This window comes from Lepisosteus platostomus, chromosome 2 (genome assembly GCF_059453375.1).
Source record: "Lepisosteus platostomus isolate fLepPlt1 chromosome 2, fLepPlt1.hap1, whole genome shotgun sequence".
Lineage (NCBI taxonomy): Eukaryota > Metazoa > Chordata > Actinopteri > Semionotiformes > Lepisosteidae > Lepisosteus > Lepisosteus platostomus.
In genome coordinates, this window is record NC_142612.1 from 64108633 (window position 1) to 64129848 (window position 21216).

General features: G+C 41.4%; 1 long non-coding RNA gene across 1 annotated transcript in view; it reads right to left on the bottom strand.

Moving 5' to 3' along the window:
* Positions 1–9689, bottom strand: part of LOC148676756 (uncharacterized) — a 15809-nt gene extending 6120 nt beyond the window's left edge. Inside the window, exons 1-2 of the long non-coding RNA XR_015928320.1 lie at positions 9577–9689; positions 6073–6215 (exon numbers count right to left, since the gene is read on the bottom strand). This is a non-coding gene — a long non-coding RNA (uncharacterized LOC148676756). The remainder of the gene's footprint in view (positions 1–6072; positions 6216–9576) is intronic.
* Between the last annotated feature and the right edge of the window lie 11527 nt (positions 9690–21216).

Here is a 21216-nt window from a genome sequence, read left to right on the forward strand (position 1 = left end):
AGAATAATAACTGTGATTTGATAGCCTAAGAAATCAATAAATAATTTAGGGATCATTTGGGACCACAACCTGAGTTCCCTTCAGCCTTCAAAGACCAGAGCTCTGTAAATTGAACAGAGCACCTGCTGAGTTCATTAACAGGTGTTACCAATCATCAGAATAAGATGACCTACAGGTGCAGCCACCCAGTATTTCTTCCAAATACGTTGGAAGTAACACGGCACATTGCATTGTAATTCACTGGCCAAAGACTATCGAGGTGGCCCTTGTGTTCCGTTAGATGTTAGTGAAATGATTTCTTAATTTATTCTGTTTCTCTACTGTTTGTTTGTGTGTGGAATTTTACAACTAAAGGGAAATTTTACAACTAAAGGGAAAACAGAAGCATAATGTCTGTCATAAACTATATTATTTTTTAATCTAAATATATTATACATACAGTATATGGCTGGGAGTGTTAGCTTAAAGTTAAAATACACAACTGTATTCCACCATCTTCATAAACATTTTACGTATCAAAGTTTTTAACTGTGACTTTGGGAAAGTTTTGATGTGCTCATTCTGACTATATTAAGTTTCTACGCTTTATAAAACGCTATAATGGTTTAACCTTTTCTATGAATACTTGCTCTCGTTTAAAATCTCGTAAGAAATGCTTAAAATGTTTAGGAAGAAAGTGGAATACTGGTGTGTATTTTTTATTTAAACTACCAATACCAGCCATATACAGTTTACTTAATATGTTTATGTTCCTATATTAATGATGAATGATGAAGGTGGAAGGTTGTGTACTTTTGTCTAACTGAGCAATCTTGCTTTTATAAAATATACTAACTTTTTAATGTTTAATGATTAACATGCTGGAATACACAGTTTAAAATTATTAAGTCTAAAAAGCATTCAACTTAAATTCTTAATTGGAAAAAGATTGTCCTTCAGCAGTGACCGGGACTGGAAACCGGGCATTTTCTGCCAACAGCTCAAATGCTGTATATGAGAGGTTAAGATTTATTAGCTCCACCTGGCAGTTCTACAAGGTGAATCCGGATACTATTATTATAACTGCTGTGCGATGCGGTGTGACACGTTGAGACGCGTTGTAACACGCCACGCCTACTGTGTTTTACCGCAGCATAGTTCGTGCATTTTAAATGGCTGCAACTGTAAAGGAGCATACAGTACTTTTCAGGCCTGACTAGAGTTAGGGTTGGAACACCCATCCTAATTTGACACCATGTTTTCCTCAAATTCCACTTTAAATGACAAAATTAAGAGACTTCATTCAATACAATGCCTTTTCCTAACATTTTTTAATTTCACTTAGTTTTGATACACATTTCTTAAATTGCTATACCATTGCTGTGTCCAACAAAGGAGACATGATCCAGGTGTGTATGAAGCAGACATTACCTTTACTACGTATACATACGGAAGCCAAAGCCGATGAAGCACTGACTCAATTTGTTGATACAAACGGATGCTTTTTATACAAAATCACAAACAGAAAGCCCACCCAGAACAGTTCCAGTACAATTCCATGGCATATACTGTATGGTGTAAAGCTAAGGCTGCTAGCCTTGGTACGTGATAAACTGTAAGAATATTATTGGGTTTCTTAATTTATTGTTTAAGCAGACAGTATGTACTTCTAGATTTTGTTAATTATGTCTTAAGCAGATATCAGACGCACTCAGTTCTGCTCAGGCTGCCCGGATGTGGCTCTGCCCTTCATGTTTCAGGCGCGTAGCCGGCACACACTTAAGTTGCAGTTAGTGATTTTCCATTATTCTAGCAGGATAGTTAGTAAAATGATGTTAGTAAATTATTTACACAGTAAAAGCAAATTAGTGAAATAAGAGAAATAAATGTTTGATTCTTCACCATGTAAGGAGCCAATTCTATCTGAAAAATCAAAATTCATTTCAGTGGAAAGTATAATCTTTCCTCAAGTTAACTCCAGTCCTCAAATATAGCTACAAGGTTAAAAAAAGCCTAAATACTATTAGAGTCCTAACCCCAACCCTAGCTGGGGTTTAAACTGAGCAATTTTGCATTCTCTCGCTAAACCCCACCCTTCACCAGAAAATTCTAAAATCTTTGCTCAAACCAAAAATAGGAAACTAAAAATTCAATCCCTTCAAAAAAATTCTTGAAAATTAATCTTCTTGAATATTGTACCTTCTAGAGAAAAAATTTAATTCCCTTGAAAAATGTGATTACGATGGTATTTAAATAAGCATGCATTTCAGGCCAGACTAGGGTTAGGGTTGGAAGAACCATCCCAATTTCACTCCGTATTTTCCTCTATTTCCACTTTATTTGACAAAACAGAGAGTTTACTCAATACAATCTGTTTTCCTAACAGTTTTAATTTCACTCAGTTTTGAAGTACATTTCCTGAATTCTGCTATACCGTGTAAGGAGCCATATCTATCTGAAAAATACAAATACATTTCAGTGAAAAATATGACCTTTCCCCAAGTGTACACTGGTCCTCAAATACAGCTACAAGGTTAAAAAATGCCTAAGTACTATGAGAGTCCTAACCCTAACCCTAGCTGGGGTTTAAACTGAGCAATTTTGCATTCTCTCGCTAAAGCTCTCCATTCACCAGAAAAAACAAAAATCTTTGCTCAAACCAAAAATAGGAAACTAAAACAATTCAATCCATTCGTAAAAACTCTTGAAAATTAATCTTCTTGAATATTGTAAATGACCAACTGAAAATCTCCCTCAGACAGAGAAAATATGCAATTCTCACACAAGAATAATAATAATAATAATAATAATAATAATAATAATAATAATTGCTTATACTTATATAGCGCTTTTCTGGACACTCCACTCAAAGCGCTTTACAGGTAATGGGGACTCCCCTCCACCACCACCAATGTGCAGCATCCACCTGGATGATGCGACGGCAGCCATAGTGCGCCAGAACGCTCACTACACATCAGCTACAGTATCAGTGGGAAGGAGAGCAGAGTAATGTAGCCAATTCATAGAGGGGGATTATTAGGAGGCCATGATTGGTAAGGGCCATGGGAAATTTGGCCAGGACGCCGGGGTTACACCCCTACTCTTTTCGAGAAATGCCCTGGGATTTTTAATGACCACAGAGAGTCAGGACCTCGGTTTTATGTCTCATCCGAAGGAAGGCGCCTGTTTACAGTATAGTGTCCCCGTCACTATACTGGGGCATTAAGACCCACACAGACCACAGGGTGAGTGCCCCCTGCTGGCCCCACTAACACCTCTTCCAGCAGCAACCTTGTCACTGAAATCCTTCAGTGACACAAACTTAGGAACATTTCTATTTTGGTAGTAAAGGATGGCATAGGTAGGTAAGTTAAGGGCTGTTTTCTTAGTTTGCACACAGGGCTTTTTCTCTTTTAAACGTATTTTTGCAATTGAGAGAAACCAACAATGGACATTTATCACCATTGTATACCTACTGTACATCTTTTGCAATTAGTCACCAGTGTGCCCGTTAATATTTTTCCCTCCCCTCCCCTCCACTCCCTTCTTGAAACTGAAGCCTTTGACAGATGTTAAAAAAGAAACAGAAGCTTCCCTGAAGCTCTCTGCCTATTGGGCAGTTCGAGAAAGACGCGCTGACTCTGCGCTCCAGTGTTCTCCAGTTCCTGGCTTGTAGTCTAAGATGAATGGAGATTTACAACATGATTGCCATTTGTGTTAATTTCTCATTTGTCTCTTCTCCCCCCTCACAGATGAATTAACTTGTCATTCAGCTTTTCAGATGTGCACTGTTTTCCTATTTGCATGAAGCAGCTCCTTCTTTGCAATGTTGATCCCATGTGCATCACCATCTCCCGGAGCTCAGCAAGAGCCAGTTTAGAAAACAAAACAGGGAAACATCAGAACACAGGCCCACCATGAGCACATATAGCACATAGCAGCAGTTTTACTTATACAGCAGTGTGTATGGCATAGCACAGGGATATCACAGTAATAAACCATGAAATGTGCAGATTTTAATCCTGCAATGCTAGTAGACCTGCCCAATCTTTCACTGGCACATTGTATAACTGCAGAAAGACATATCCACCAGAGAAAATATAATTTGTTGAAACTATTCATTATTTATAAAAGCGATGACACAACAAAAACAAACCTATTTAAAAGACCCACTATTCACAGGTGATCAATCAGTGGGAATACATAGGCTAAGGCATTTCAGAACAGCAGGTCATGCTCTCATAGCTGTAACAATTAATAACATTGGTCTCACTCACTTATTTTCTTATATCATAATAGATTGAACAGTGATCTCAAATACCAGGTCTGTTTATGCCTGGCACCGACCTGAGAAAGGTGTGCAAGTTTCCAACACGAGTATCTGTGGCAAACCTCTATTTCAATTATATCACTATGAGGTTATGTGGCATAAAACCTGAAACTACTGCAGGCAAGCAGGGACTGGATGTAGATAGCAATACTGGGTCATTTGATATGAAAACAATCATATCCATATCATTCCCATAAAGAGAAAAATTTAGACTTAATTTCTGGATCTGAACAACCAACCATTCAGGAGACAGAAGTACTCATAGTTAAACCCATTTTGAACTTCCTTCCCTACAATAGGTAACTTATATCCTCATCACTTATAAACACAGAAGGGTGGTTTTAATATTGTTTTAAAGCTTATGTTGCAAATAGAATCAAACTTTTAGAGCGGTCTAGACAGCGTGCTGAATTCTGGCTCTCAGAATCCGGAGGTGCCCTGGAAATCTTTATGAGAGAGAGGAGTCCGATCCTGGTCTGAAGGTTTTCAAGGTCTCATTAAAGCAGCCACGTCTAAACTGCTGGGAGAAGCTGGTAAATTGGTCCAGCAACCAAGTGTTTTAACACATTAAGATCTGAGCTGGAATGAAAACCCACAGACACCCTGGTTCACTATGACCAGGACCAGACACCCTTGTTAAAAGGGATGTAAATAACGTTTAATAAGAAATCCATTTTCACTACTCGATTTGTGTCAGTTTATCAATTTAACTGTTATGCCATCACACTCAAACATAAATTTGCTGTTCATGCTAACCTTACATTATACCCTGTCAAATAAAATGTTATGCAAGAAGGAATGGAAGAGTTTAGAAACAAGGCAAAAATTGGTAGATATTTAAAAACAATATAACAAACGTTTTCACAGATTGTGTTACCCTTCTGGATCACGTGGCTTTTAGTGACCACTTTAGTAACAACTTCAGGGCCAGGTATTTCAATTTGTATCAGTTTGATGCTTTTCCTTAAAGAAACAAACATAAGCAGCTTTTTGGCATACGAGGTTTGAAGTAAGTTGCATTGTATAGCATGGGCTCTCAGAGATGGCAGATCTAAAGTTCAGCCACGTGGGTTACAACCCTGCTACACAAGGGAAGGGCAACATAGCAGAATGTCAGCTCACTTCCTGTGTAGCTACATAGGCCCAGGCGGAACAGGTCAGGCTAAACTAGATGTAGCAGATGTTACACATGGCTTAATTAGCATAGGGAGTGCTGTCTGTCTGCCTTTGGATGCAGAGGGTCCTGAGTTCACCTTCACACTGTTTAAGGGTAAATAATCACATTAATGATTAACTCTTTACAGAGACAAGCTGCATGGTCCGCCTACAGCAGCCTGCAGGCACTTCCATTCCTGGTCTCTTTACTGATGCAGCATCACAAACTGCTGCAGGGGATGAAGGAACATTTCAGTGGGTCAGTCTGGGTCTGTTAAATAGGCTTAGACCATCCAGTGCTGGTCTCTTCACAGATATGTTAAAAGTCATATTGACAGATGTCAAAGCTCAACTGGGTATACCAGGGAACAAGTATAACCTTTTTCAGCATTTTATGAAATCGTACATTAATAGACTTTTGCCAAACCAGTGTTGAGGTTTAGTTTTTCTTCTGCTCGTTTTACAATTTCTGGCCTTTAAGGGGCAAGAAATACTGTATAGAAAGTTAAGTATGCATTGTCTTTCAGATATTTCTATACCATTGTGTTCTTTCTCTTCTCACGATTTAAAGAGGGTTTTGGGGATATTCAGATGTAGTCTGTACTCACCTCATGGCCCTGGTTCTGACTGGCATCATGACTATCATGGATTCCAAGATCATGCAGAAAGCAGAGTGTGCCACTTGGGTACTAAGCAGATCACACACAAAAGGTGCTTAGAGACATCCTTCTCTTCCATTACTCTCGCTGTCCTGAAGAGGAAGACCTAAGGTGTTAATTTGATGAACTACGGGCTAATTTTTGTTGTTGTTCAGCTTTTTGTGTAGACATTCACCTTGCATGACAGCTCTGCATGACAGCTGTTTTAATCCCTTGATCAATGATAATTCTGTCCATCTCACTCCGGCAGAGAGATTCAATTAAATCAGTCCATTAAAGGGCTAATTGGAAGGCTGATGCAGCCCTGTTTTAATAGATGATTGATGTTAACAATTAGCAACACAGAAAACAAGCAACTGGCAGACCTCTCACTTTAATTGTGAGGCTCTGGACCCTACAGGCTCCAGACATGTCTGTATGGCTGTGAGGCAGGTTCTCAAAAAGCTCCTTCCTGGTTCCAATTCCAAAAATATCTTGAGTGTTTTCCGTGTCATATTTTACAGCTACCTCTACAATGCTGACAGGCTGACCATGCAGATTTGGGGATTAACATGTTGATTTGCAAGAAAAAATAGTTTTAGGGTTTAGGAGGGGGATGTCCAATGTAAACCAACTGTTAATAAATATTTGAATTAACCAGACTAGAAAGCTGGCTTTTTTTCCCACCTTAGCTCCATCTGTTTCCTTTCTTTTTTGTTTTAATATCAAGCTTTCATTTTAATAAAAAAAACGCTTGTATTTCATAAAAAGAGCTAAATTCTAATCAAGCTTTAATAAACCTTGAATTTGCTGAAAGTATTTTAATGTTTGCACAAACGCCGGTATAGGTTGGCTTGGCCCCTGTCAGTGTATGTTATATTAATCTCTGTGACATTGCGATTTTCCACAATAGGACTATTAAATCTTTCGTTATCCAATAAACTAATTAGATTGTCTTTGCAAGGATAAAATAGGAACAAGAAAACCATCCATCAATTTGCCGCTTGCAGGAAATGAAACTTTATTAAAAGTGCAATCAACCTAATCGAATTCAGTTCCACAGAAGACGGGGGTTTCTACTGAACGAGTAAGAAGCAAACAACTTTGTAATGCCTTTGATGGCGGGAGCACTGGTGCTAAGCACAGAGGCCTGAAAGTTGTCTTATGAGGACTCGCTGTAACCAGGACCAACATCAGGGGAGCTCCTGCAGGGGGAGCACTCTGCTGCAGGTTTTTGCTTTCTTGGAGGATGCAGTTCCCCTCGCTGTTACCGAGGCAACAGTAGGCTACAGTTTTTGTGCTAACCAGTTTCTTTCAGCAAACCCTACCAGGCTGCAACGTGCTGCAACTATTTTTACAGCTCACTGTCTCAGGAAGGTTGGATATATTGCTAAGGATACCAATTATCTCACTTTTCTCTCCCCTTCACTCTGATGTAGCATTATAGGAGCATAAAGACACAAACCTCCAGATTCAGAGACAGTCTTTTCCCACAAGCTGTCAGGTTACTGAACTCTACCCCTACCACTGACTCACACTGATGTTCTTTTTCTCTTCTCACAATGCTTGTCTGACTTGTTTTTTTTTTAAGTTGTACTGTGTGTTATATTGTTGCTGTTACTGCTGCTTCTGTTCTGTGTTTATCATTTTGGTGATTCCTTAATGTCTTTGTATCAGAGCATTTCATTGCACTTGTGCACATGACAAATAAACTGAACTGAACTGGCGTCTAGTTGGTTTTGTAAAGCTGCCTGGGAGAAGTGATATGTCAGCAGGATCTGAAATAGGAAGGCCTAAGGCAACACCACACAAAGACAGCCATAAGGTAATAGTGTTCTGTATTTACAAGGCAGGAAAAAACAGAAGCCTGTCTTTGCCCAAACTCTTCATTTTGGCCCTTTCTGCAATAGCTAGTTAAGAGGCTTCCCAGTATCAAAACCAAATTTTTCTTTAACTTGCTGTCACGATTATAGTCCCTCCTCCTTAAGGGTGCTCCAGCCCTTTCACTTCAGACTTGATTATGTGCACCTGTCCCCTGTTCCCAGTCCACCTTAAAAGCCTGGTCCCACTGAGGTTTTAATCTCTGTTCCCATTCCCCTTCTGCCGGTTCTGACCCGGTTCATGTTTTTTAATTCCTTGTTGGATGGATCACCTGGCCACTTATTCTTGTGTTTTTGGATTACCCTCTGGATTACTTTTGGATTGTTTGCCCCGAACTCAGTCCCTTGGACACCTGCACACTTTGGACACGCCCCCTGTTTTCACCCCCGTATTCCTGCATGATCTTTTTCCTAGTGTTTCCTCGCTTTTCCCTGGATCGTGTCGTCCGCATAGGGTCAGAAAGAACTGTTTGTTACACTTGCAACATCCAGATACCCCATTTGACTGGTCATTTTCCCTTTCCCTCAACTGTTGTGCATAATAAAGAACCTGTTCTCTTGTGCAAACAGCAAATGCCTCTATTCCTTGTTTTCAAATTGTCATCTGACAAATCCCGTTGCTTCCAACTGGTCAGGTGACAATGGGCAGCAGGTCAATAAATCCCAACTTCTGGGAAATGTAGTTCTGCCATCTTGTCTGAATCTATTGCCGTCTCAGAGATGTCTAAACATTGCATTGTAATGTGAAAAGTGTGTTCTGAAGGAACCGACCTGATGCTGTCAAAAGTCTTACTTAAGTTGTTTTGGTTAATGTCGGCACTGGTTTAGCATGGTGTGAAATCCATCTTCGGCCAAAGTCTCAGAAATGTTTTGGAAGAAGTGCTTATTACAAACTCTTCCTTTAGGTTATCTGTAGCTCAGATCTTAACAAGAGTTGACATTCCTGCTTTGCTCCTCAGCTTTCCTGCTGCAGACACGTATTTGATTCACATTGTAAACAAACTGTAATCCATGAAATGCCATAAAAGCTCTTGCAAAATCAGGCCAACGTGGTTGAGCTATTTAGCGCTTATTCCCCAGGTTAGATTTTTTTGTCTTTAGCCTATTGTTGACCAGCCTCCACCCATCACCAGCTATAGTATGTGATTTCATACACATACTATAGCTAGCAGGAATTAAGGCCAGAAGTACTGTATAAATGGTGGTATTAAACAGTGGTTCGTGAGAAGCTCAAATTGTAATCTTGCAGTTCTGCTCTCTTACACATAAATATTAAATGCTTAGTACCCTTCTCATCTCTTCAAGCACCCCTCCTTTAACCCCACCTTCACCCTTATAGCAGCCTCCCTGGTTCATTCCTTGTAAGTGGGAGGGGGAGAGTTGCAGTTTTTTTACATTCCAGCCAGGACTGTCAATGCCTCAACCAGGTAAGTTAACACCAAATACTAAATTATGTAAACTATATCTTTATATTTGTCAGCTAATTGCATTAATTAGAATATAATTGTTGAATACTGAAATGAATTTTGGCCAAAATAATAGAAAATGTATGTATGTATGTATGTATATATATATGTGTGTGTACAGTACAAACCTGTTGTAACAATATAGGTCTTGGGACTGCCTTCTCACCAGCAAAACAGTCAGTACCTCAAGAAGACCCTCCAAGGCTTTTAGAGATGGGAAAGAGAGGACCTTAACTGGGAGTCAACAGCATGGTTCTAGGACAAACGAAGGGGAATTCGCGTGGGAATGTGATATAGGGTTCTTAATTAGAAGCTCAGGTGGTGCTGATATAAGACATTTTCACATGGCAATCGGGGTGATAGAAACAATTAGAGGGCTGGGTTTGTGGTGTTAGGAGCCCTCTGGTGGTGAACAGAGGAAGATTCCTTCCACTGAGTCACACTGTGTTGTGCATCATAAATCATTTTTTCTTAAATTTGAGAACCTTGAAAGAAGAAATAGTGTGCACAAGAACTCCCAGACCTAATATTTGAGCGCCACAAACCAAACATCTCTCTTTAAATCACCACCTGCATGTGAGAAATATTTAATTGGTTCAATTAAAACCTTATTGTTTTGGTTTGGGGTTTATTATGAAAGTAAAGTGGTGTTTTGGACCGATACTCTTTGAGTAAGCACAGTAGTGTTTAAGTTAGACAAAAGACAAAGAGAAGACATGACAGTTGTTGTTTTTTTTTAATCCAAATAGATTACCAGATTTGTCTGAAATTACCAGAAGGTATTGTTAAACCATTGCTAATGCATGGAACCAAGTGCCAAACTTGATTTGTTCTGTGACCTTTCCTTAACTTTCCCAAAGGTGTGTGTGTGTGTGTGTGTGTGTGTGTGTGTGTGTGTGTGTGTGTGTGTGTGTGTGTGTGTGTGTGTGTGTGTTAGAAGGCGAGTTACAGCAGACAAAAATATCAGAATGTACTGATCAGTATAACTGATCAGACTGAATGATCAGTATATATTTCACAGGCTGGGAGGATGTGAGATCTTGTTTCACAGCTCTGTAGTGCAGAGCAGAGGCCAGGGGCCAGAGGCACCACGCTAGGGTGAAAAGTCAAACTCTTAGTGACAGAGTGTCAGTCTTTTTTTCCTGTTGAAGACAAGTCAATGACCAGTATCTCCAGGACTTGGGTTGTGTCAAAGAGATCTAAACAAAATAAACCCTGTCACACAGGGTCATGTGTGTGCTGGTGGCTAGTACCAACAGAGACTTTTTATTCTTTTAAAATATTTTACCGAAGGTCAGGGGTCTTATGCATTGTTTTCTTAAGATAATGTGCCAATATTTTTTTGTTTCCTAGGCAAGCAGTAGTGACACGAGAGCAGTCCCAAAAAGGCTGGAATTTAGCCATTCTGAGAATAATGTCTAATCTGTGAAGGTGAATCTACTTTATACAATCACATCAACTCATTAAATATCTCTTTAAAAGATGGAATTGGTCATTTATTACTGTATATGCGTGCCCAGTTTGTAATTTAGATCTATACTAGAAAGACCTCCAACAACATGTGCATTGTCAGAGCCATCCATTTCCTTAGCTGGGGGAAAAAACTTGTTAAATTGTATACTTACCTTATTGTAATTTTCTTTTCAGATTCAATGAGAGCATAAGAAAGTGGTTACAAATGAGAGGCTTGTTAAGCTTATTTATTTTCTTGTGGCTAATTAATCAGACCCCAAGCAGTTCAAACAGTTTCTTGAAAGACACATGGGTCTGGGCTCTGATAACAAGGCTGGATGGCATGTTCCATACTTTCATATCACAGAAAGCCTATAAGCCCAGTACTGCAGCAGTGATCTTGGATATGTGTCTAAAATCAGTGAGAATTAATAGTTTTTTTTATAAGATTATTATGTGGCCCTTTAAGAACTGTCAGTTTTACCTTCTATGATACTGCAACTCTCAATGATATCCAAACAGAAAAGCAGACTTCAGGAACCATCAAAAATGAGGAACCTTAATTATCACTTTGATTGTGAGGTCGATGTCATTGTAATTGCATGTTGTGGCACACCCAGTGTTAAAGTGCCTTAGCAACCAATCTTTTATTAGGCAGATCTCGAGAAAACAGACAGCCGTTTTTTTCTCCCGTATTTTTTTCCTCTGGGACGCTCCTTTAAAAATCCCCCTTTGCAGAGCTCATCTGTATCATGCAGAGTCTCAGCTCAATGCCACTGTGTGTCCATTAGACAGAGGCTGGACTGTTGCTGTCTCGATGTCTGCCTTTGTGGGTAATGCTGGGCTTCACTACAAGATGTCTGCTCTCTTCTTCACGTCTGATCAATGTCTCACTCAAAGATCATACCAACACCTCAGAAAATTGCCACCAAGAGCCTGTGAGATACGATCGATTGGTATTACTCCTCGAAAACGAATGATGGGGAATAAAGTAGGACATCTCAATTTGTTGGCCAATCAAGCATTATAGATTGAAGGCAGTCATCCGTGTCTTTGTGTTTACTTTTAAATCAGATAAAACGTGTCACTATGCTCTTAAAATGAATGAATACCTCAGCCAATTAATTTTATTAAAATTGTATGTGTTCCCCCACATCCTGCACTTTAAAAGTCGTGTAAGATCAAAATCTGGTTCCTTCGCATGAGAAACAGGCTGAATTTTTTTAAATCAAACCAATTAAGGATTATAGTGGGACAAAGTCTCCATTTTAAGGGCTGAATTGTATTCCTTGTTGTTGTGGTTTTGGAGAGCAGTGCCTCTTTGTAGTAACAATCCTGCTATAAGCTACAAAGCAGCATTTTCCACCTGCATTATGGATGAGTAACCCAGACCACACAGTAGCCTATCTCTGCATGCAGGATATATCTGAGCATTTGCTGCTATACCTCTTTCTTTCTAAGTTATTCAGCAATAACAGTTTTAAAACGCCGGAGGAGCCCAGCTGGAGCGGGCGAAATGTGCCTCATAATTGGAGAGGAATTAAATGGAACGGAATGAAACGGAAGGTTCTGCAATGATGAAATTAACATTCCTCTTTATCTCTGCACAGGAACATGAAGGGCTGAGATCAGTTTCATTGAGTGGTGAAGTGGTTTCACCTCAGGTCAGTTCAGTATCGGTCACTGTCTACAGTTTTCAGTGTTATACCCTCCCCTTGTCACTTGAAGGAGTCACTCAATCAGTTCAGCTTGAATTGCTCCATAACAAGCAGCGTCTTAATGAAAGCTTCACAAAACATGAAAAAGGATGAAACAGCAATATTCTTATATAAATATGCCATGGTAGATTTGTTCGGTGTTTACCCTGATTTTACCTTGTCTACCATGTGCTGTAGATATACCCTGCTCTGCCTTCGCATTCCAGAGGTTATGCTGTGCCTTACCTATAGTATTTATGCTCTCCCAAATTTCACCATGCCATGTTTCTGAAAGTGGACAAAGGGCACCTTAAAGTGGGAACGTAGCCTAAGAATTGGGTGACTATAGGACTTCACGTTCACCAAGATACAATAGGGCCTTGACAAATCCTTTAACAGATTAACATTTAAGCACAATATTATTGTGGCCCTAAATTGTGCATCTTTGTTTAATTACCCCATACAGAAATAATAACAACACAAAAGGAGACTTGTAAAGTATATTTGTACTGCTGATATTCCTGTTTGGTTTTGTTTCTTGCAGTTAATAATGAAATAAAGCCATGTGCTTTTGTCGGTAATTGCATAGAGAACCTGACTCTCCTGAGCAAATCAGTCATATTGATTGGCCATTCTTTTTGTATAATCAGTGGAAGAAATAGCAGGTAGTCGATGATGAGTGTGAGTTGCAGCAGACAGAGCTCAAGCAGCAGTATTAATTTCAACGAATGTGTAATGCTTAATCCACACATTCATTTCTCCAGTTCAAAGACCATTTTAAAATCTCACCCTATTTCATAGGATGTTCCAGAGAACATGAAACTCAATGTACTTCAGTCTCGTGGACAACATTATGGACAACAGTGCACAGAACCTTAAATTCAAGGCCTTTGAACAAAGTTAACTGTTTCTGCAGTGCACTCTACAGCTGCTCTATGGCATTTTAACAGGGCACAACACAGATAAACACTGTTATTACACTGTGAGATTAAAATGCAGAAGCAGCAAAAAACAAAAAGGAGTGACGACACATCAGTACCAAGCTCTGAATCTTTCTTGGGTTGTGATAAGTGAACTCTGAGATATTTGAATGTGTTTGTAGGGCAGGTTTCTATATCTTTACTCATCATGAGAAGTCCTCTAAGACAGAAGAAGCTTCAATTTTTCCATGATCCTTTCCTCCTACACAAACTGACCTTTTAGCTCCGGTCTTAACTTGGTTACAGAAGGAACAAAGCTTTTCACAAAGATGTTGTAGGAGCCAGGAAGATGACAATGAACTGGAAAAATGTCATTTCCAGTGTGACGTGGAGAAACGCAGAAAGAAATCATTTGCACAATGGCCGTGCCCAGTAGTGTAGTTTCTGCAGTTCGTTTCACTCAGACAAGATGAGTAGCGACTTCTCTCTATGCTCTTACAAATCACGAGTAACAAAACACATTTCCATAGCAGCACTGAGAGAAGGCAGAAAGAGGGGAGAGAGGCCCAGCTGAGAGAGGAGTTATTCCAGCAACTCAAGAAATCATGCCCTGCAGAACAACATGAATGACTGAGATTCTTGCCTTTTTTTCAGTTGTGCCTCACACAGGGCTAAGACAGGTCTCCCCTTTTTCTCAGACTTGATGATGTATAGGCGAGCTGTCAATGTTCAAGTCAGAGTGACCTTCCTTCACTCAAAAGAACAGTCATTAATGGACTGTAAAGCCATTATCCAGACTGGGCTGACAGATGTTTAAAATACTTAAGTGGGGAGATTATTTTGCTTTGATAATGCTGGGTACTGTTAGTGCTGTCAGGTTAGTGTAGTTATGAAGTCAAATGAAAATTACTGTGGGGCTGCACTGATGTGGTTTATTGAGACCAATATGACTCTCTGTATGGTCCTTCTGAAACACTTCTGCGCCTCACACCTGAAAAAGGTTCAATGGCCAAAATGTTGTGTTTCTGCTTTCTACTTTTCAGCATGGAATTAACCTTTATTTCTTCATAATTAAATACAAATGTATATTGCAAATTCAAAGATAATTGAAACAATAATACCATAATATAACAAATACATGTTAATACCATAATACACTGTAGAGTAGATATACAGACAATTTCCATATCAGCTTATCAGGCCAGAGCTTATCCTGGTCTCTGTAGTATTAAGTCATCTGAACTTGAACAACTGGCATGAAAGAGGGAACCCACAGCCCACCACATGTGAGTCCAGAGACTGGCTCCCTGTGGTACACTCAGTGCTACTCCCTCTCACAAACTCAGTACTCTAATAACTTGGAATGAGATGCAATGCATGAAGGAAAAATGTAGGGCAAGATATGTTATACAGTAGCTAGTCACAGTCAATGAGGTTATCTAATATTCTATTATGATGTCCAATATAAGGCCAAGATTGAAGAAGGCATTTAGGACTTTTTTGTGATATTAAAGCTATTTCTCCCTCTTTTAAGTTAGACCAAGAATTGCCTGACTACAACTGACAGATGCTAGTGCAGTAATTATTTGCCCTTTGCCTGTGCAGGTACACACAGTGTCCATGCAGACCACTTAATTGTTGCTGGAGACTCTCTCAGCCCTCTTCTGGTGGTACCATCCACCTGTGTCAACCCATGAAGAGAGAAAAAAAAAAGGCCATTAAAACACCTCCACTTGCACACTAAGAGATTTTCCATTCCTAGCTAAAGTTCACCTCAGCCCTTTGCAGCAAGGTCTGCTGCACTGCAGATCCCAGCTGGGCAGGGGCAGAAAGAGAAAGGCAGAGGGGCTGACTGGGAGAAATTGCCGGGCAAAGACTGAGAGCCAGTGGGGCCTCACAGGGGAGTGTCCACCATCCTGCCTGTGTCCCTCTCAGCTGGACGACTACTGACCTTTATCATCACAGCACCTGGTGCCAGGAGCCATTACAGAACATGTCATTGAGAACTGAAGTGTCAAGAAACAAAGTGATTTTGTTTTATTTGGCTGAGATCAAGTTTTATTTCTCTTTCTGAGTTTTGGGAAGCCCAGGTCTGACAGTCTCACAGTCACAGAGCTCAGAGAGATAGACAGACAAGTGAGGGGGCTGCATTAGCAAAAGGAATAATGAAACCTGATCCAATTTCCAGTTCACAACGTCTTCCCTGAAGGGTGAAATTTATTTTTGAACGGTTGACTGCAACTTAATGCCCAGTCTCAGAAGGAGACAGATGGAGCCATCAGTCACCAAGTAAGCCTCAACATAGCATCTGTATGAAGGGAGAGTTTCCCTGATTAGCTTGTCATTATGGATGCAAGCTCAAGACAGAGGAGACTGTCAACTAATCAGGTAACCAATTTTTTACAAGCACCTCCTGCTGCACGGTACCATTAAAAGAATCTATGAACGGATTAATGTACATAAAAAAAGTTCTGTAACGGAGTATAACTGTAAACTTCCCTAATGGAAACAGTGGAGTGTCACGGGAAAATATATCAGGCCACTAAATATTTTTCTGTGTGCCAGTGGTCAATTAATTAATCTGCTGTGATGCTTAGAGAGATCCTAACTATATATCATCTACTATCTATATGTACTGTACACAGCTCCAGTTCTGCAGGAGAGCAGCTCTGATTCAGGTGGGATTCAGCTCTGCTTCATTAATTCATGCAGCTTATACCCAGAGGATCTACTCTGGAAGCAAAAGAAGGCCCAGTTTCTGACTGCCTCCCTGTTGACTTCTTGCTTAGCAAAGACAGAACTGAGAGGCTGCAGCACTGCGTCCCTCCAGCAGTTCTGCTCATGTGGTCCTGTTGACAGCGACAAGTTCTAGCTCTGTTCTGACGATAGGGGATCACCATTTTGGCTAATGCAGGATTGTGTGCCTTCATCCAGGTAGACCACAGCAAAAGGATTAATTGAATGTCAACTATTGTTGAATTAATTTAGAAAACAGCTAATTGACAGGAAAATTAGTCTATAGTCTATAGACTCTCTTATCTTTGAGAGGGTATGAGGGAACAGTGAATCTCCTTTCTCTGAGAGGTTACAAGGCAACATTGAGTCTCCTATCTCTGAGAGGATACGGGGGAGCAGTGAGTCTCCTATCTCTGAGAGGGTACAAGGGAGCAATGACTCTCCCGTCTCTGAGAGGAGACAAGGCAACATTAAGTCTCCTCTCTCTGAGGGGGTACGAAGGAGCAGTGACCCTCCTGTCTCTGAGAGGAGACGAGGCAACATTGAGTCTCCTATGTCTGAGAGGGTACGAAGGAGCAGTGACTCTCCAGTCTCTGTGAGGGTACTAGGGAGTGTTTAATCTCCAATCTCTGAGAGGAGACGTGGAAGCAGTGAGTCTCCTATCACTGAAAGGAGATGAGCAGCAGTGACTCTCCTATCTCTGAGGGAGTAAAAGGCCTGGACATTTACAGGGTCATCTGGTCATTCCAATCCACAGACTAGTACTAGAGTATGCCTTATACTATTGATAGATAGATAGATAGATAGATAGATAGATAGATAGATAGATAGATAGATAGATAGATAGATAGATAGATAGATAGATAGATAGATAGATAGATAGATAGATAGATACTTTATTGATCCCGTGAGGGAAATTGCAGTGCAACAGCAGCTTAACACACACAACACAGCCACAGTGTAACGAATTATATACTAATAGTACAATACATACAATACAATACAAGAGTTACTCACAGTCCGGACACACAAGATGAAACTAGAACAGAACAGTACACAGAAAATCGTATCACACGTATGAATATAAATATAGATGTAACCATAGATATAAATATAAATATAAATGTATTGCACAGGTCCCTGGCATATATTGCACAAAAGTGGTTGTAAACAGGAAAAAGAAAAAGAAAAAGAAAGAGAACAGATGTAGCAGTATATGTGTATATGCGTTTAGTCCAGAAACAGGTCACTGTCGCTGTTGCCTCTGCCAAGACGCAAGGTGGATGCGTTGTACAGTCTTATGGCAGACGGCAAGAATGACCTCCTGTAGCGCTCCCTGTCGCACCGTGGATGAATCAGTCTATTGCTGAACGTGCTCTTCATTCCTGCAAGCCTGTCATAGAGGGGATGGGAGAAGTTGTCCATGATGGCCTCCAGTTTGGACATCATTCTCCTCTCAGCCACTACCTCCAAGGGGTCCAGGTCAGACCCAATGACAGAGCTCGCTCTCCTGATGAGCTTGTTCAGCCTTTTGGAATCTACTGCTCTAATCCCAGAGCCCCAGCACACCACTGCGTAGAAAATGGCACTCGCTACCACCGACTGATAAAACATGTGTAGCATCTTACTACACACATTGAAGGACCTGAGCCTCCTCAAGAAGTAAAGTCGGCTCTGTCCGTTCTTATAGATGGCCTCGATGTTCTTAGACCATTCCAGTCTATCGTCGATGTGCACTCCCAGGTACTTGTACGAGTCCACCATCTCCACGCCACTCCCATGGATGTAGACAGGAGTAGGTTTGACCTTTTTCCTCCTGAAATCTACCACCAGTTCCTTTGTCTTTGTAACATTCAGTTCCAAGTGGTTCACCCCACACCACTCCACAAAGCTGCTGACCAGTCCTCTGTTCTCCTCCTCCTGCTCACCCTTGATACATCCCACAATTGCAGAGTCATCTGAGAACTTTTGCAGGTGGCATGACTTTGAGTTGTACTTAAAGTCCGAAGTATAGAGGGTGAAGAGGAATGGAGAAAGAACTGTCCCTTGAGGTGCCCCTGTGTTACTCACTACCAGTTCAGACACGCAGTTCTGAAGTCTCACAGACTGTGGTCTGCCCGTCAGGTAGTCAGTGATCCACGAGGTCATGGAGGCATCGACTTGCATCTCCTCCAGCTTCCTCCTTAGAAGTAAGGGCTGGATGGTATTGAAGGCACTGGAGAAGTCGAAAAACATGATCCTTACAGTGTTGCCAGCCCTGTCCAGGTGTGAGTAGGCCCTTTGCAGCATGTAGATGATCGCATCCTCCACACCAACACTGGGCTGGTAGGCAAACTGTAGGGTGTCCAGTGATGAGCTGACCATGGGTCTCAGGTGGGATAAGACCAGCCTCTCCAGTGTCTTCATGATGTGAGAAGTCAGTGCAACTGGTCTGTAGTCGTTGAGGACAGAGGGGCGCCCTTTCTTTGGTACCGGGACCAGGCATGATGTCTTCCAGAGCACCGGGACTCTCTCCAAGCGCAGGCTCAGGTTGAACAGTCGCTGGAGCACTCCGCTCAGCTGATCAGCACAGGCCCTCAGAACTCTGGGACAGATGTTATCTGGTCCTGTGGCCTTACCCCCGTGCAGCCTCTTCAGCTCCTTCTTCACCTGGTCAGCTGTGATGGTCAGCCTGGCCCGGGGGATGATGCTCATAGTGCTTTCAGTGCCGGAGGTGTTAATGGCGGAGGTGTTGGAGAGTGGCAGCTGTGGGGGATGGGTGGGTGAGCAGCCGTCGGGGGTTGTAGCTGTAGGCGGCCATGTTTGTGGGGGGATGGAGGAGGTGTTGGGCAGTTGCAGCTGTGAAGGGTTAGGGAGCGTGTGGCTGTGGGGGGATGGGTGTTGCGCCACAGAGGACCCAGGATCAAACCTGTTAAAGAACTGGTTCAACTTGTTGGCCATCTCCAGGTTCCCTTCTGTTGCAACCCCAGGCTGTTTGAAGCCAGTGATCTCTCTCATGCTGCTCCATACATCTCTCACCCTATTCCTTTGCAGCTTGTCCTCTACCTTCCTCCTGTAGGCATCCTTGCTCTCTCTTAACTTCTGCTTTAGCTCCCTCTGTACACGCTTGACCTCTTCCTTATCTCCCCTCCTAAAGGCTCTCTTCTTGTCATTCAGAAGAGCCTTCAGGTCGCTGGTGATCCAGGGTTTGTTATTTGAAAAGCAGTGTACGTCTTTGGTGGGGATGGTGTTGTCTACGCAGAAGTTAATATAGTCAGTGACACAGTCCACCATGCTGTCTATGTCCTCCCCATGTGGTTCGCACAGCACATCCCAGTTGGTGGCCTCCAAAGCACCACGTAGATCCTCCATAGCCTCCTGAGACCATCTCCTCACGGTCCTCATGGTCACAGGTTGGCGCTGGACAATAGGCTTGTATAGTGGTGTAAGCAAGACAAGGTTGTGATCTGATCTGCCAAGGGGGGGAAGGGCTGTGGAACTATATGCATCCTTAGCATTGGCATATAAGTCCAGTGTTTTGTTTTCTCTGGTCGGGCACTTAACAAACTGGTGGAAAGTAGGCAGAGTGGTGGAAATAGATACGTGGTTAAAGTCTCCTGAAATAGCTATAAAAGCGCTTGGGTGCTTTGTTTGTAGCCTGGCTGTGACTGTGTTTATGACGTCACACGCTACCTCTGCATTTGCCGTAGGTGGAATGTAAACAACAACAAAGATGGCGCATGTAAACTCCCGCGGCAGATAGTACGGACGCAGTCCTACGGCTACCAGTTCAATGTCCGGGTTACAGACGCGCTCCTTAACATGAATATGTCCAGGATTACACCATCTGTTGTTTACAAGCACCGCGAGCCCCCCTCCTTTCCTCTTACCGCTTTCGGTATTTCTGTCCGCCCGCACCGTCTGAAATGTCTGGAAATGTCTATATGTTCTATGGGGTGCTGTGTGACCCTTTCCTACAAAAGCAACTCTCTAACTCTGAAGATTTAAGTATAAAGGACGATTCCAAGGTTAAGGTCATGTAAAGGAATTTTTACTTGAGCAAAAACTCAATATCTCTTAAAACACAAGCAGGTGGATCCAACACCACATTTTCAGCCTAGAAAGAAATAAATCTAAACCTCATCCTGCAATGCTCCTGCATCCAGTTGTCCTCCTCTTCTGCTTTCACTCTGTGTGCACTGCTGCCACCTGCTGGGATTGTCAGTGAAAGATCCAATTGCAGGTGATGCATAGATGACATCATTCCATGTACAGGTGGAGCCTGTTGTATGATCTGACCCGCTGAATGTCCCAAATCTAGGAAATAAATTTACTGGAGATGTTACAGATTGAACTGCTATTCAGCTCTCCAACAACAGAAACTGCTAAACACAAACTATCACTAACATACTGTTGTATTTGAAGCATTTCTGTATACTATAATAGCAAAGCACAATTAAAAAGGGCATTTGAATTATATTCCTTGCTTTATATGTTTTATATGCTCCTTAATCACATTAAGGAGCATCAATCACATTCCAACAACTGTTATTTTTAAAAAAATACAGAATGTGCTGTTGCAATTCAATTAAACAACCATCTCATTGCAAATAAACTCTTTGAACCCTTCCAATTTTGATTCAGACGATTACACAGCAAAGAAACTGTCCTTGTTAAAGTCACTTACGATCTTTTTATGGCTGCCGGTACCAGTTCTCTATCCTTATCCTTCTACTTTTGACACTGTTAAGCATGACATCTTACTTTCTCATCTTGAGACTCTGTTCGGAGTCTCTTTCATTGCTATTAAAAGGTTCAACTCTGAAACTCCTCACTAATCGCCGTCACTTTGTCTCTCTCTTGCGGGTTCCAGTTCTGAACTTGGGTTCAAGTCTGGTGTCCCTCAGGGTTCGATACCCAGCCAACTATTATTCAGCATTGACATGTTCCCATGGTGTCAGTTACTAAAAACACTTTGTCTGAA